The 12,137-nt window shown below is 42.8% G+C and overlaps 1 protein-coding gene across 2 annotated transcripts in view; it reads right to left on the reverse strand.

Annotated features, from left to right (window-relative positions):
- MAMLD1 (mastermind like domain containing 1) overlaps positions 1–12,137 on the reverse strand; it is a 72,576-nt gene that overhangs the window by 29,568 nt on the left and 30,871 nt on the right. The window lies entirely within an intron of this gene.

The raw sequence follows: 12,137 nt of genomic DNA on the forward strand, positions 1-12,137 counted from the left end.
AAGACAGGTGTTAAGGATGTAACACACTGCTGGTCATCTGAATTGCAGCAGAAGTTTTTAAAATCACTTCTGGTATCATCTCAATGAAGACATTATACTCCCTGCACAACAATCATGGCAGCATTTTCATGGTAACATTTTTTTAGGTCAAAACAATGGCAGAACTGAATGAAACCTTGGACTGAATTTAGCAACCTTCTGCCAGTAACTCAGATTAAATTCAGACCTGAGACAACTATGTTGTTTTACATTCTTTATGGGCAGAGCTTCTGAAATAACTGCCATGCTTTGTAAATAAACTAAAACAAACAAACATTACCCATCTAATCAGACTTTCAGCTTTCAAGCTTTTTTTTTTTTTCAATCACAGATAGTTCAGATTTTCTTAACAGTAAATAACAGCTAAAATCTTTAGTTTGTTCTCCTGAGTCTCTGGCAGCATGGGCTTCATTCACATTAGGATGTAACTTGTAAAAACTGAAATATTTTCAAAACACCGTGATGGAAATATCTTCATCTTTAAGAAATGGTATAGTGGGAAATCCACAAGTTTTGGAGGAAAAACAAACCGACTCCATTACACTTAGAAAGAAACTGAAACTAAAAATAATGTCTCTAATACAAATTCAGTACAAAAGACTCATCTCCTCCAAATATAATCATCTGTGGCTTTCATTTTTAACAACTTTGACCTGTATGTCATAGGATTAATCAAACATTAACATTGCTGCTTCAAGTTAAGGGAAATAAGCCTACTGTTCTTGTGTAATAGTAGAGGGAGGTGGCGTTTAGAAAAGTATCTTGTCAGCAATAGAGAAGCCATAGAGAGTCACTGCTCCTCTAAGCCAGCTCACAGTAAAACCTCTCCCAGCCCTGAAGTACCATTCAAAGCATTGCTAGTCACCTCATACCAGGAAAAAAATCCTATCTACTCATAATACCAGCCCATGTTAGAAGAGCCCCACCACCTATTGCGAGTGTAGTCACATCCACTTTAAGGTGGCAGTGGGTACGGCTGGCTTCTGAATTTTGCACAAAATATTACACACATCTCACCCGTGTCTAGGCATCACTACACAAACACACACTTTGGTGCTCAATACAGTTATTAACACAGGACAGTCATCACAGGGCATGCAAGGCTGAAGGGTGCAATATGGGAACATAGTACAGCTGCTTCTGGAATGTACAAATGGCCAATGGCCATCCTGAAATTCAGCCCATCTTCCATGGATTCACATATAAATGACCACAAACTGGGGCTGTTCTGAGCTGGGAACTTGGAGCAGTTTCCCAGTGGCTTACTGTATACGCATAAGTACTCTCACATCATTTGTTTCTAAATTGGTGGGCAGAGAAAAGATTGTAAGTTTGGGCCAATATGTGATCAGGCTACACCGATACTTTCCTACATATTAATGCCCAGCTTACATGGGTATTTGGAGGTGAGTGAGAGGATACAAGTTAGTCGTACATGAGGAACAGGGTGCTGGCAGATGGTAATACAGTTTTGTATGCTATGGTGAGCTGCTGCTCAGGATTTGGGAGGAATTCACCTGCCACACAGCAGTTCTGAGTGGCATTGAGGCAAAGAGACCTTTTTGCACAGGTATTTTTCACCCACCACCTAAGAGCTACTCCTTAACTCGAGCAAACACTGATTTTCTTCTATGGCCTCCAGTTGCACTGCTTTACCCTGGGCTGCACCCAGAAACCACAAGTGAGTTGGAGCCAGTATGGAACAGAGTGCTGCTTTTGGTGTCCTGCATGCCTGGCAGCTCTCTTCAGTCAGCTGTGCTGTGCGTGGTTTGACCCTGACTGCAAGACTGCAAGAGACTGTTCTTACATTGCTGCCAGAGACGGCTGAAGCACCAGGTACTGGATTATTTCTCTGGGCTGATGAGGCCAAAATTTGCATAGCTTCAGGAAATGGAACAAGGCCTAAACCTTCTCCCAAGTGTTGGTCTAATGACGGATGAAATTGTTTTCCTTCATTTTCTTTGACAAAACTAAGCCAGAGGTACATGTTTCAACAGATGCTGCCCTGTGTAGGCTGAAACACGTTGGTAGAGCATAACTATATATATTTAAAGCCAGACATGTATAGGGAATCTTTACACAGGCTTCACACATCCAAAATAAACACTGCACATTCCCAAGTTGCATACTGGGAACCTTGCGGCAGGCAGTGCTGGGGGATCTCCCACACTTGGCCAGCTGACATGCTGGCATGTACATCCCTGCCACAGGACATTCCTGTGCTCTGAGCTACCAGGGAGAAATTTGGGCTTTCTAAACACTTAAAAAGTATTGTCTAATTGTTGCACTGGGGAGTAATGTGAAAGCCCATTTCCCCAAGACTACAACTATAGGTAAAATAAAGCCATGGTGTTCAGAAGCGCAAGTATTCCAAAAGCAGGACAGGATTTTTAAATACTCCAGGCTGGAAGATGTGAGCTGAGTGTTAAGTTCTCTTGAAAAGCAAGGTTCCTGTTTCCCAGGTGGATATTTACACGAGAACCATGAAGTCCAGAAGACCATTTTCCTCCAGCTTCAGCAGGTTCAACTCAGCAAAATGTCATAGTATTTGGTATTGTATTGGTTAAGATACTTTGTATTTGTTACCAAATACATATTGTATTTGGTTAAGATACATTTGTCTACAGCCACAAGCTTGATAAAGATACCATTCTTAAAGTGGACTAAACAAATGACAGAGTCATTTTGGGTGGAAGGGATGACTGAGTATCATCAGCCCTCTGCTTCAAGCAGATCACAAATGGAAAAACTAGACAACAGTATTTCACTAGGCACTTAAATATGAATTATTAGAGACAGACAGAATTCTCTCCTCAGGGTGGACAGGCTGAAATATTCCTAGGTCAGACACACGTGACTGTTCCTCCCACACTGCACCCTGCACTGCAGTGGTCTGATGGAGCCAGCACATCGCCCCAGCTCCCTCTGAACTCCACACTTCCCTTGTTTGGTCCTGGATTCTCAGAGAACGGAGCTGATTTATACCCATTCTTTATCCCTTTCTTTTGAGTGGGGTTATGCTATTTGACAAAATCAGCAGAAATGAAGAGAGAAACAGCATATGCTCTTTCCCTTTCTCTCCCGGCTGTATGTTGGACAGCCTCCTTCCAAAATGAATTCTGGTAAGAGAATATAGATACGATATAAACACATAACATACACTCTTAAGCTGGCTGGGAGCTGTACAGCCACATATGGGAAAACCCCATTCACATCTGCAAACTAAGACCGAGCAGATAAGCAACAAACAGGCACTCTGTGACCTTGTCAAAATCCATTGCACAGCATTAGCATGCAGGTGCTAGCTTCTTTTGGGGGAATACTTAGGAAACAAAGGCAAGCCCTCTAATGCGGGCAACATCTGATTGGTTTGCTTTTAGAAGTGAGTGTGCCGTGATCCCCGCACTGCTATGCTTTCAGAATGAACAGGCGTGCTTCTGGGAAAGGCCCAAGTTCCAAACGAGTCACACTGCTGGTTCTTAATGGTAGTGTAACAAGAATAAATAATAACTGTTTACACTGCTCCTTCCCCGGCAGCTCCACAGCTGTGGTTGCAAACATCTCATTTATCACACACCAGCTCTGCACAGGGCAGCAGTCCCCATGCGCGTGGGCAGAGTGCTCTGCAGGCACTGGGCTGGGGGCTGAGGGCTGCAGGCTGGGGCCCATCACTTTTCCCCTTGCCTGCTGCTTCCCAAACACAGGCGGTGGTGCTGGCCTCTACAGACCTACTATTTCTCAGCAACGGCTGCAAGTGATGAGAGCTGAAGCAGAGAGATCAAATTGTCAATAGATGCACGCTGTGGTGGTGCCATTGGATTTTAATAACATGCTGCGCGAGCTTCTCCAGTCTGGCTCACTGCCTTGCCACCACTGCACTTTCATTCTTCCTTTAACTCGAGAACTCTTTGGTTACCACATCAGCTTGATGACCCAGCCTGCCCCATGGCCTTACTGCCAGTCCACACTTGCTCTGCTCTGGCTCTTGGGCCTTTTCCTGCACCCTGGCTGGCAGGGAGGAGCCCCCACCACCCACTGTGAGGATCTGTGCAGCTTCTGTCCCCCTTCCACCAAATATAAGCTGAATGTAACTGCAGATTTCTATTTAGGACAGTGTAAAGCAGAAACAAGAGAAGAAAAATGTTTGGTGAGATATTTCTGTGCTTCCCTCTGGCTTCTGCAGCCTGTCAGAGATTCAAGCCTTGATTTAGAGCAACCGCAGGGTGCTGATTATTGATCTGCAGCCACCTCATCCCACTCATTGCCACTGAGTGATCCAACCTACAGCAGCGATTCCCACACCCACACGCACCTTCATGCAAGAACCAAGCCCTATGAGACACCACCATTTTGAAACCACCTCTGTAGAGCTTGTGAAGTGCTCTCTTCCAGCATCTTGTCCAGCTCCCTTGACTCCCTGCACGTGCCATCATCGCTGGCAACCCTCTTGACTTCAGAGCGTGAGATAAAACAGTCTGGGACTTCCAGAATGGGAGTCAGATAGCCTTCTTTCACCAGGAGTCACCAGACCCTTGTAACTCCTGGAAAAGCCCAGGTGTTGGCTCTCCTACTGGTTTGATTAAAGGAAAGAGAAATGATTGTAGGAGAAGGAGCAGATGGGGAATATTTCAGTCTCTCCCAAGCCACTGGTTCTTGCTAGTGTTCTCTGTCAGCCTTTCTCAAAGCTTTTCAGAGCAAGACCCTGGTGCCTCAGAAACCCGGGGAATCAAGGTCACCAACACTGAAGGTTAGGTAAAGTATTGTGAGAGAGCACAGTTAATTTTTGGTGGAAGGGCTGAATAATGCAGCAGCCTGAGAAGAGTGGAAGAGCTTCAGCTTTAACACATCAGCCTGCAAATTCCAGCATCCCCTTGAGACTCCATGGCAGGCTGGGTCTCCAACTCTCCTGTTTTTCAGGATCTGCTGCAGATTGTTTTTTCCCTCTGCGTAGTATAAAATCTGAGCTTTGCTCAACCGAGCTGACCAGAGAACCTTTCACTCTCTGTCTCTTTCAAACACTCGACACTTCCAAAACTAGAAGCATGTATTTGCCAGAGGCAAACTGTTTGCAGCATTCAGCCATCAAGACTTCAGTCTCTGTGGCTTCAACAAGCTTCAGCGAGAGCTATCTGCCCATCAGCCCAAAATGTTTCTATCTGCCCTGACAAAAACAGTCATGTAATGAAAAAATGAAACTGGCAATTTTCCATATGAAACATGAAAATGTCACGATTTTTTTTCTCCTGTGCCTGAATACACAGTGTGAAAGGTTTGTGCTCTATATTGCAAGCTGCTTCGCAATCTATACGGATTCCAATGACCTGCTAATTTTTGTGGACAGATTGTGAAAAAAAAGGTGAGAATCCCAGTGTTTGAAAGCTGCAAAGTGTATCTGATATAACATTACCTCTTAAATGCAGTTACTTGCAGCGCTTCTTGAACTATCAGACATGATGTTTTCAGTAGCAGGCTGGCTTGCAGATGATCAACAAAACACAAATGCTTGCGGGCAAAGATCCCATTTAACAACAGCAGAACCTGCCTCTGCATTAAGTGCATTTAGCTCATCTGCAGATTCTCATTTGTGCAAGCTAGCTGTCATTTGATAACAGAAGCTTGCGTTACATATCTGAATCCAAAAAGAAATGCCTCCTGCTGAGGCATACAGTGAGTAGCTGAAGCAGTCCCTGACTACCAGGAACAAGAAGTATGCTTTCACATCCCAGGCTACAAGGAGAATGCAAGGGGGCTCAAGCAATCAAAACTAGTAGTCACTTTCCCCATGCTAAGATTAAACATAAACTAAAACCTAATTTTTCCTACTGCTTTAGGCAGGTTGACCCTTCTGATTTTTAGTGATTTGAGCATGGATGGACTTAAAGCTGTCATTTCACAATGTCAAGGAAGAGATCAGAATGTGATTTCAAGCTGCCGAAGAAGTGTTTCACTAGGCTTAAAAGTACTCATAACCCAACTCCTCGGTTAAGGAGTATGAGACAAAGGTCTTCGTTTGGGTCTGCATGGTATTTGCATGCTGGAAAGGTGGCAGATCCATTCCCATCGAGCTGTGGTAGTGGAGGAAGGATTATGAACAGGGAAAATACAAAGGGGTGGATTTCCTCCTATTCATCATACTCATTAAAATACGCAATTGGAGGGGAGGATGTAGGAAGAGGAACCGGGGGGTAAGCCATCATTTTAACCGTGAAAGCACACTGGTTATTGGTTAGCTTGTATGAATTACCTAGATTACCTGGAACTGGAGTTTCTCTCCAGTATATATTTTACAGTGGCAATATGAAATTTGCCATCTTTAAAACAATTTTATTAACATAGACTGCTTATCCTATACAAATGCTGCTTCACATGTACAGCTCTCATCTCTCATCAGCACAGCCAACCCCGGGTCACTTAGCAGAAGCTTGCTGTGACCCTTTCCCTATGACCATCACCACTAGTTGTGATTCCTCATTTTATTCAATAAATCAGCACACGTCTTTGAAGGAACCCCAAACTGCATTCAAAGAGCAAGAAAGAAACTGCTACTACTTAACACATGTGAACTTTTAAAGGACTGCTGATCTGTTACTTTCCTCCTCTTTTGCCTCCTTCCCCACTTAACCAGCCACACAGCCTAAGAAGCAATCTTGGCTGCAAATACTTAGAACTGCATGATTTGGCTCATAAGCACAAACATCCAAAACATCATGACTATACAAAACCAGAAAGATGCGATCTTACAATAAGCTTAAACCGCAGATACTAACAGGAAATTCAACCTGGATTACCAAGAGCATTACGTATTACATTTTTTATGAATCTTTTAAAAAATAAATAAATAAATAAAGGGAAGGAAATGCTACAAATACGATTTTCTCATAATGATTTTTGTGGATGCAGTTAAGCTCATAAGGACAGAAATATAGCTAATCCACATCCTGCTGGAAGCTGGAATGTCTTACGGGATGCACAGCAGCAGGTTCGTGAGCGGGGCTTTTCCAGTTACCCTTGTCTAAAATTTCAGGTATCATCTTTAATATCAAAATGAAGATACTGATGGAAGATCAGCTCCAAGAGGGAAAAAAAGTACACAGCCAAGAATATACCCGTTTCTTCATTCCATGCAATCCAGCTGGGCTGAAGCAACCAAGTAACATATATTGTAGACATTATCTTTGCTACTTTTCAGGTCAGACAGAACCAATCTCATTTCAGAGGCACCAACAGAGATCTGCCCTACCAAAACAAACGTTCAGCATCTTTCTACCTCATCTTTCCTTAACAATTCACCTGCTTTCAGAATGAATGGCATCGTTAGAAATGAAAATTTTTCCAAGGGAAAAATTCCTATTGACAATGGATCTGGAAGAACAGGACTACTGCTTGCTACTGTGTTGTGCTGCTAGCAGGCAATCTTGGTGCAGATGCCTCTTAATTAGTCATCTGAAGACCTGCAGCAACTATGCCACGCATATTGTCTGGCTGTTGCTTCCACATTCCGTGTAATGACAAGTGCTATTAACGAGACAGCTGAAGACAGAAGTTCCCTACCTTTCAGGTTTTAAGATGTAGTACAAGAGTGTTTCTTTCATATCTGGCTGTAAATCAAGATCAATCTTAGACTCAGCGTCTCTCCATCAGAATTACCTCATCTTACCTTCATTTTAATACCAGCAGTATTGTTTTATATCTTTTTTTATAGTCCATTAATTTCAAAGTCCTATGGAACACTTTGCAGTAATTTTGTAGACTACATTAATCTCACTGAAACAGCTATACTCCAGAATTCAGATCCTCTCTACTGAGCCAGAAGTGAAGGTTTTGCTACTTGAGTCTTCTGGGATTTGAAACCTACTTTTTTTTCTTCTCTTCCAGCCTGTGACACTGTCACAGTTATGCAATAACAGGAGTTATGTATAGGAAATAGATTGCATACCTTATATATATATCAGGGGCTAGGTTTATCATTTACCAGATAACCAAATAAAACCCAGTTCAACTATTTTTTTTTTTTCTGCCAGATATTACAATACCTGATCAAGTCTCAGAAGATTTATTCCTGCATTTCTATCAGACTATGGGTTCCATTTTGTCAGAAGGTACAGGTGGGGAATTAACAGCCTGGAGGCAAAGCCTTCAGTTAGGTCAAACTTGGGGCCAAAAAGCTCTCAAGTTCTCAGAGCAATAAGAAACAACAGGAATTCAATAAAAAAAAAAAATAAGAAAAAAGAAAGGCTATGTTTCAACTGATTAAGTACTTATACTTACACACTTACTCCCCCCCAATGAATAACAGCTCCAACCTTACCTGCATGGCTCTACCTGAATGCTAATGCCGGGTGGCCTCACATCAGTCTGCTAAATAGTCTTCTGCTTGCTTTCTGTATTGGAAAGCAATGTGTTACTGCATCCAGAGCTCTTCATTAAACTCAGTGGGGGACAAAACATTTAAAAGAGAACTTTGAAGTTTTTCCTACTTCTGTTTCTGGCATCAGAAACAGGAACACAACTCTAAGAAAGATGGAAAAAATGGGCAGCTTAAGGAAACCTTTGGAACGGCTCTTTGCCTACCCTTCACCCTATGCCTTTGCTCCACCTCAATATTCCTCTGCACTCCAATACATGAAACCATCAGCAGGACATTAATACAGGCCCATCAAAACAAGCTTCAGTTAAAGTAAGAATGATCACGAATCTAGCAAACGTTCCACTGAACCTGGGTGCAGAAAGCCTGATACAGCCAGAAGCAGGAATGATTTGTAAAGCAAAAGAGTCTGGTCGTGAACATCTGTCTCTGAATACTTCCTTTGAAAACCTCCATCCTTCTCTGCACAGAAGCTCCACCTTCCTCATCATGCATTATGTGGAACAGGAATACAGTCGTTTAGCAAGATGTTATTTGTAGGCTTCCACCCTGGAGAAGTGAGCAGGCTCTGGCCCTGGAGCTCTGGGTCCTACAGCACACACTCCTTGAATGGTATCTGACCCGTGGATCCTTAAAGGATTTTTGCAAACCAGCATTCCTAAAGAAATGAAACCAAAGGCAGATCATCGCCCCACCCCTGAAGCCATCACGCTGTGTGAAGCTGTTGAAAAACAGGCCTCAATGATATAAATATTTTAGGACATTGACTTCAGTAGGGATGGGATTGCATTCTTTGCTCTTTTATTAACTAAAGGAGTAAATTAAAAATACACAGGATTTGGAGGAATTGCTTCCAGAAAAAAGTGCAATGCTTCAGTCACTCAGGTTTTAACCACAGAACCTCTCAACTTGTTTTAGATACCAGCTCCCCTCTGTCCTAGATGTAATGTTAATCACACATTCATCACTGCAAATTGACAACATAAATGTTGACTTGTGCTAACAGTGTTAGAGAAAATGGTGTTCTTGCTACAGAAGTGAATTACACAGCCTTTTAAGCTCCCTGTGCTTCCCAGTTTTATGTAAACTCTCATTTCCAAGCCTTTGTCCTGACTTTAAAGGTCACACGGTTGAAAGCTATGAAGCATAGCATGTGTTCCCACTGATATTAAAACAATGTTTACTATATCATGCATATAAATTGTAAAGAAGGAACAGTTTGCAGCCTGCTGCTGGTAAGAGATGATTTATCGGACAACACGGTTCTGTCAACATGTGGAATGTAAAAATCTGATCTTACTCCTGCTAAGAGTATTTTTCTTCTTTTGAACTGATGTTTCCGCATGGTGCCACAATCACACTACTACTTCTGATGACATCGTATTTAACTGATTAAACTCTCAATCTTGCCAATGCTTAACTTTGGGAATATAAGCAGTCTTTTTAGATTCGAGCATCTGACTGCACATTTGCAAGATCAGGATTTCATTTGCATATTCAAATTGCAAAACTGCATCTTCCCTTTGTCTGTGTAAGGCCAACTATAGCACTCCAAATGCTAAACAACCACCGTAGAGTTGGACAGTATTTTTAGCATCTCTGTGGTGCACTTCTATCTTTAGCTGCTGTGTTCAAAAACAATCCCACAGGACACTGCATAGCTAACATAGCTCAGGCTTCTCATCACATTCAATTTTCTCCTGAAACGTGGTGAAAGCAGTCTATACAACAGGCCAGTACAGGACCAGCCAGATTTTCCTCAGATGTACTGTCTCGAGCAGGGCAGAACTGTATCAAAGGATTAAAACACGCAAACGTGAGAGCATTCAGCTCAGCAGAAGGGATGAGGCTGCCATGACTTCCTCAGGGGAATAATAAAGCTCTATACTCCGACTGCGTTCTGCACAGATAAATCAAAGAGGACAGTGAAGGATTTCTCCATGTTGTTTCCTAGCAGGATGTGCCCGTGGGTTCACGGCAAATTTCTGGTCAAAGTTTAACCCTGCAAGAGAAGTTAATAATTGAACTTGCCAAATCATTGTGATTTCTACATCCAACTGTTTCTTGCTTTCAGAGGCATCTTAAACCAGTGAGCCATTTTATTAGACTCATGCTCACGAAACAAAAACATGTGTTAGCTCTTGAGTGCCAAGTATCATCCTGGAGGGTTACCAATCCCTGTTACAGATTTTGTAGCCAGCCTGAAGTTATCTGTCATAACAGAAGAGGTAGTTTTGAACACACAGAATGAAGCACGCTGCTCCATTCTGGAATGCTTCATGTGGTTGCAGTCTCTTTGTAAAACTCTATGAAGATGCACAGCAGAGAAGAAAAAAGAACTTGAAACTTACTGACTGTAATCTGACTGTCTTGTGTGAGCCTCCAAGAGGACCTGGGTTGGCCCCAGGCTTGTTCTTTCATTCTCTAGGGGTATTTTTGGTAATGGCTACAGCATTGCAAGTTCCAGTGTGCAACCATAGCAGCTGGCTCAAGTCTGAGTGCAGAGGAAACATTTTACAGTCATACTGGATGAGCTGTTTCCAAACTACTTTTACCACAGGGAGAGAAAGCACTCATCATGGGAAGAGCTGTGTTCATCGGATGATTGATCTTTGAGACTCCAGATCTGAAATGCTTTCCACACAGAGCTGGAGCTGCATACAGAGACAATGGCCCTCAGTATATTGATTGGCAGAGGAAGTACTTACGGAATCCCACACATCCTGCTAATGGTGAAGGGAAGGGAACTACGCAGAGAAGCTTTTCTTTTTGCTTTTCATTAAGTGACCTAGCTGGGGTTTGCAGATGAGCCCAGGAGAACAAGGTGTTTGGTTCTGATTTAATTTCAAGGAGATGTGACAACTTGTAAAACCTTAGACAACCTGAGACCTTGTGACTGTCTTGCAAATGGGCTCCTCACCTCCCCATCTAAACTCCTTTTCCATTTCTACAGGTTATCAAACACCATTAGTAAGATTCTTCACAAGCAAATAAATGATGTTCATTAGCTTCCTATGCCCTATCATGGGTACAGCCATGAGTATGGGAGGTGTGCAAACCTTGGGCTCTGCAGCAGCACCAGAGCAAAGCTGAGATGCACAGGCAGCAGCAGACAGGCAGCAGCTCTTAGTATGCGTTAGGTCTACAAAACAAAACTCTGCTTTTTCTTACCTAGTTTAGGATGAAAAAACTGTTGTTGTCTTTTAGTTATGACATTTCAGTTTGCCCACAAGAATTACACTACTTCCCCTGAAAGTTTTCAAGCCCAAGAATATACTTCTCCACTGATGCTGGAAAGTGATGAAGGTAAAATGCTTGTACTGTTTTTCCACATTCATTTATCCCAGCTGTCATCAAATCCACCAGTTTGTCAAGAATACAGCTATTTCTCCCAAAAAGGCTTGAGCCACCTGCATACGTGTGTGTGGAGATGCTCCTGAGGTCTTCTTGGGAAGGGGCAGGGAGAACATGACCTGCAGGGGAAGCAGCTGGTTGTGACTCACAGGCCTGGCAGGCTGCATAAGAGCATTCACAACAAGCTCTGAAAACCTGAAGGAATGGTAAAATCTTCCTAAATGCCGAGCTAGAGTGCCAGTAACTCTGCTCTTGTTGAAAGAATGGAAGAAACTTCCTCTTTCAGTTACAGTTACATGGTCTGGTGGGGATGTAACCGCTGCAACGATCAGGAAACAACTGTTAAGTTGGATAGTTGTGCTGAGCACTGCTGGGGAGA

This window comes from Coturnix japonica, chromosome 4, assembly GCF_054131305.1.
Source record: "Coturnix japonica strain WE chromosome 4, WE-NBRP24, whole genome shotgun sequence".
Lineage (NCBI taxonomy): Eukaryota > Metazoa > Chordata > Aves > Galliformes > Phasianidae > Coturnix > Coturnix japonica.